The sequence below is a fragment of the Mustelus asterias genome, chromosome 4 (assembly GCF_964213995.1).
Source record: "Mustelus asterias chromosome 4, sMusAst1.hap1.1, whole genome shotgun sequence".
NCBI classification, from domain to species: domain Eukaryota; kingdom Metazoa; phylum Chordata; class Chondrichthyes; order Carcharhiniformes; family Triakidae; genus Mustelus; species Mustelus asterias.
In genome coordinates, this window is record NC_135804.1 from 78,150,729 (window position 1) to 78,156,711 (window position 5,983).

At 40.3% G+C, this 5,983-nt stretch overlaps 1 pseudogene; it reads right to left on the reverse strand.

Annotated features, from left to right (window-relative positions):
- Positions 1-1,263: 1,263 nt before the first annotated feature.
- On the reverse strand, positions 1,264-2,476 carry LOC144492334 (interferon-inducible GTPase 5-like; annotated as a pseudogene).
- Between the last annotated feature and the right edge of the window lie 3,507 nt (positions 2,477-5,983).

A 5,983-nucleotide genomic window follows, 5' to 3' on the forward strand; every position in this document is an offset into this window, starting at 1 on the left:
GAATTACACTGCGATTGTCTATATTATTTGATTGCACAGTGATTGTCTCTATACTATTTGATTACACTGCAATTGTCTCGATATTATTAGGTTACACTGAAACGAACTCTATACTACTGGTTTACACTGCAACTAACTTTACACTATTGGATTAAGATGCAATTGTCTCTATACTATTGGATTACACTGAAAATGGTTCTATATTATTGGATTACACTGCAATTGACTCTATACTATTGCACTGCAATTCACTCCTTACTATGGGATTACGCTGCAATTAACTCTATATGATTGGATTACACTGCAATTGATTCTATTCTATTTTATTACAGTTTAATTGACTCAATTGGATTAAAGTGCAATTGACTCTGCACTATAACTGTACAAGGCAATTGACTCAATATAGAAACCATAGGAATCCTACAGTGCAGGAGGAGGTCATTTGGCCCATCGACTCTGTACCGAATTCTGAAAGAGCACCTTACCGACACCCAGCCCCACTGGCCTTTAACTCTGCATATTACCATGGCTAATCCACATCATGTGCACACCTTGGGACACTAATGGACATTTTAGCACGGCCAATCACCTAACCTGGAAATCTTTGGACTGTTTCGGAGCATTCGGATTACACTGCAATTGACTCTATACCATTGAATTAAGTTGCAAATTACTCTATACTATTGGATTACACAGCAATTGGTTCTATACTATTGGATTACACCACAATTGACTCTTTACAATTGGACTTGATGGCAATTGACTCTATACTATTGGATTACACTGCAAATAACTCTGTATTATTGGATTACATTGCAATTGACTCTGTACCATTGAATTGAGTTACAATTGACTCTATACTATTAGATTACATTGCAATTGATTCTACACTTTTGGATTACACTGCAATTGACTCTATATTATTGGATTACACAGCAGACTCTTTACTATTGGATTACAAAGCAAATGATTCTATACTATTGGATTACATTGCAATGGACCCTCTACTATTGGATTATATTGCAGTTGACGCTACATTATTGGATAACACTATAGACTCTATACTATTGCATTACATTGCACTTGACTCTATACTATTGGATTATACTGCAAATGACTCTATACTATTGGATAACTCATTTATCATTGACCAATTTGCATTGTCCTGAGGATATGGTAATTGCCAATATCAACATCGTTATTTTTCTTGAATTTATGATGATTTTTCAGAGTTCAATGTCCTGATGTTTAGTACTGATCATTTTAATCAGTCCCAAATGCAGCCTGCACTACTCTCTTCCCATTCTCTGTGAGATCATCCAGTACATCAGTCAGAAATTTGTAGGTCAGTGCAAATGATGGTGCTGCTCCAAAGATGCCACCGATCACTGGTATAAAATCGAGGGCAAGTTCAATTCCTGAAACGACGGTATAAGTGGAACTCAGCAGCATTCTTTTCACAAATTCCTTATTTATTTCCCCCAATAGAGGAGTTTTCACCACAGCTTTCAGTTCTTCCACAGGTTTCCCTGCTGTGTTGGCCAGTCTTTGGAGAGAGGCATCATCCAGACCCAGACATTGACGGAAATCTATGATTGCTGTAACCAGTATTCCAATGTCACAAGCAAGTGACATACCAGGAATTGGCACTGCTCCTGCTGCTCCCGAAAGTGTGGCCAACATTCAGATTTGTTTCTTTAGCTCATTTCTCTTTTTCCCTATAATCTCCAACTTTGTGGTTTGAAGTGATAGCAAAAATACATGTTTCTTTATATTGTCAAAATCATTTTTGAGGGTCTTCTGTAATTTTGGGAAATCAAAATTATTCACTTCAAAGTTTGACAGCAGGAAAGCTGGGTGATGCAATCCCTGCTTTTTCCAAGTTGCTGACACAGTATTTCCTGATCTTGTTCAGTTCTACATCTACATCTATATCTGCATCTTTGTCATTCTTTCGACCTTCCAGTCTGACAGCATTAAGATCATTTTCAGTTTTAGATCGAACAAAGTAGAATTTCTTCCCCAGCTGTTTAATCTGTTTGACGAGATTGACATCATTTTCCCTGAATCGACAGTCTGAGATAATGATGAAGAAATCATATTTATTGAAGTCCATTCTCTGCAGGTACACATCTGCTGGGAAATTTGTAGTCCCTATCCCTGGCAGGTCCCAGAAACAAACAGTTGGCATGTTGGGATGTGGGTATCGGGATGGTTCCATTGTAGTTTCTGTGGTACCAGAACTAGCTGCTCCCACATCAGTTCTCTGAAGACCTCTCATAGTATTGATGAAGGTGGATTTCCCTGCACCTGATTCTCCTGTCACTGCGAAGTTAAGCTCTGTATTGTGCAGTTCATTTACCTTCCTCTGAATCAGAGACACAGTGGCAGCCCCCAGCCCACCTGTTTCATAAGCAGACTTAAATTCATTCAGCTCTTCCTGTTTGAAGAATGGTGCTATTGAAGACAAAGCCATCTAATCTCTGTGAAAGAGAATGAATACTTTATATGGTATATCATTTCCCAACTGTGTCTTTAGTTAAAGATTGAAGGAGGACTACCATCAGAATTTATTGATTTCAAACATGAGGCAGAGTGTCTTGGGCTACAAAAAGATATAGACAGAGTGGTCAAATGGGCAGATAAGTGATAGATGGAATTTAACCCTGAAAAGTGTGAGGTGATACACTTTAGAAGGGGTAATTTGACACAAAAGTATTCAATGAATGGTAGGACACTAGGAAGTTTTGTGGAACAAAAGGATCTTGGTGTGTTTGTCCAAAGATTCTGAAAGCGGAACATCATGTTAGTAGAGTGATGAAAAAGGCATATGGGACACTTGCCTTTATCAATCGAGGCATAGATTACAAAAGCAGGGATGTCATGTTGGAGCTGTATAGAACTTTGGTGAGGCCACGACTAGAGTACTGTGTGCAGTTCTGGTCGCCACATTATCGAAAAGATGTGATTGCACTGGTGTAGAGGAGATTTACCAGTTTGCTGCTTGGGATGGAACATTTAAGTTATGAAGAGAGATTGGGTAGGCTTGGGTTGTTTTCGTAGGAGCAGAGAAGACTGAGGGGTGACCTGATTGAGGTGTACCAGATTATGAGAGGCATGGACAGAGTGGATAAGGAGCAACTATTCCCCTTAGTTGAAGGTCAGTCACGAGGGGACATAGGGACATAGGTTCAAGGTGAGGGGCAAGAGGTTTAATGAAGAAATACAAAAGGTCAAAAACATTTGTGAGAGTGGCTTACAGACCACCAAACTGTAGTGGTAAAGTTGGGAATAGCATTAGATAGGAAATCAGAGATACATGTGTCAGAGGAACATATATGTGATTATGGGGTACTTTAACCTGCATATAGATTTAGAGCGTCAAATTAGACACAGTACAAAAGAGGAGGAATTTCTGGAATGTATACGGGATGATTTTCTGAACCAATATACTGGAGAACCAACAAGGGAACAGGTCATCCTGGACTGGGTATTTGTGCAATGAGAAAGAATTAGTTGGCAATCTAGTTGTGAGAGAATCCTTGGGGATGAATGACCATAATATGATAGCCAAGGTGGATTTGTCAAGTTGGATAGTGACGTAGTTGATTCTGCGAACAGGAACCTGAATCTCAATAAAGGTAACTACGATGGTATGAGACCTGAATTGGCCATGATGGACTGGGAGACATTATCCAAAGCAAGGACAGTGGACAAGCAATGGCAGGCATTTAAGGAACAAATAGGTGAACTCCAAAAGTTGTTTATTCCTGTTTGGCGTAAGAATCGTAAGGGAACTGTGGCCAAACCATGGATTACAATGGAAATTAAAGATAGTATTAGATTCAAAGAAGAAACATAAATATTGGCAAGAAAAAGCAATAAACCTGAGGATTGGGAACAGTTTAAAATTCAGCAAAGGAGGATAAGGGGATTGATTAAGAATGGGAAAATAGAGTATGAAGATAAAATAGTAGGGAACATTAAAAACTGACTGTAAACGTTTCTACAAGTATGTAACAAGAAAAAGATTGACAAAAATGAACTTAGGTCCCTCACAGTCAGAAATGGGAGAATTCATAATGGGGAGCAAAGAAGTGGCTAAGGAACTCAATTCCTACTTTGCTTCTGTCTTTACAAAGGAGGACATGAATAATGTACCAGAGGTTCTGAGAGAAACAAGGAAGGAAATTGGTCTTGGTAGAGAAATGTTTTTAGGAAATTGATGGGCTTGAAGGGGAATAAATCTTCAGGGCCTGATAATCTTCATCCCAGAGTCCTTAAGGAAGTGGCTCTAGAAATAATAGAGTAATAGAGTCATAAAGGTTTACAGCATGGTAACAGTCCCTTCGGCCCAACTTGTCCATGCTGCCCTTTTTATTAACCACTAAGCTAGTCCCAATTGCCTGTGTTTGACCCATATCTCTCTATACCCATCTTACCCATGTAACTGTCTAAATGCTTTTTAAAAGACAAAATTGTACTCACCTCTACTACTGCCTCTGGCATCTTGTTCCAGACATTCACTACCTTCTGTATGAAAAAATTGTCCCTCTGGAGCCTTTTGTATCTCTCCCCTCTCAGCTTAAATCTATGCCCTCTAGTTTTAGACTCCCTTACCTTTGGGAAAATATGTTGACTATCTAGCAGATCTTTGATTATTTTATAGACCTCTATAAGATCACCCCTAAGTCTCCTAAGCTCCAGGGAAAAAAAATCCCAATCTCTGCAGCCTCTCCTTATAGCTCAAGCCATCAAGTCCCGGTAGCATCCTAGTAAATCTTTTCTGCACTCTTTCGAGTTTAATAATATCCTTTCTATGATAGGGTGACCAGCGCTGTACACAGTATCCCAAGTGTGGCCTTACCAACATCTTGTACAACTTTGAGAAGACATCCCAACTCCTGTATTCAATGTTCTGACCAATGAAACCAAGCATGCTGAATGCCTTCTTCACCAATCTGTCCACCTGTGACTCCACTTTCAAGGAGCTATGAATCTATAATTATAGATCTCTTTGTTCTATGACTCTCCCCAACACCCTACCATTAAGGTGGACAAGTCCCCGGGTCCGGATGGAATGCATCCCAGGGTATTGAAAGAAATGTCAGAGGTAATAGTGGATGCGTTAGTGATTATTTATCAAAACTCGTTGCATTCTGGGGTAGTGCCAGTTGATTGGAAAACGGCTAATGTTACGCCGCTGTTTAAAAAAGGAAGGAGACAAAAGGCGGGTAACTATAGGCCGGTCAGCTTAACGTCGGTAGTAGGGAAAATGCTGGAATCCATTATTAAAGAGGAGATAGCAGGGCATCTGGATAGAAATGGTTCGATCAATCAGACGCAGCATGGATTCATGAGGGGAAAGTCGTGCTTGACGAACATGTTGGATTTTTATGAAGATGTGACTAGGGCGGTTGATGGAGGAGAACCGGTGGATGCGGTGTTTTTGGATTTCCAAAAGGCGTTTGATAAGGTGCCCCATAAAAGGCTGCTGAAGAAGATTAGGGCACACGGAGTTGGGGGTAGTGTGTTAAAGTGGATTGGGGACTGGCTATCCGACAGGAAGCAAAGAGTCGGAATAAATGGGTGTTTTTCCGGTTGGAGGAAGGTAACTAGTGGCGCAGGGATCAGTACTCGGGCTGCAACTGTTTACCATTTATATAGATGATCTGGAGGATGGGACGGAGTGTAGGGTAACGAAGTTTGCAGACGACACAAAGATAAGTGGAAAAGTGAATCGTGTGGAGGACGGAGAAGATCTGCAGAGAGATTTGGACAGGCTGAGTGAGTGGGCGAGGATATGGCAAATGGAGTATAACGTTGATAAATGCGAGGTTATACACTTTGGAGGAAATAATAACAAATGGGATTACTATCTCAATGGAAACAAATTAAATCATGCTACCGTGCAAAGGGACCTGGGGGTCCTTGTGCATGAGACGCAAAAGCCCAGTCTGCAGGTACAACAGGTGATCAAGAA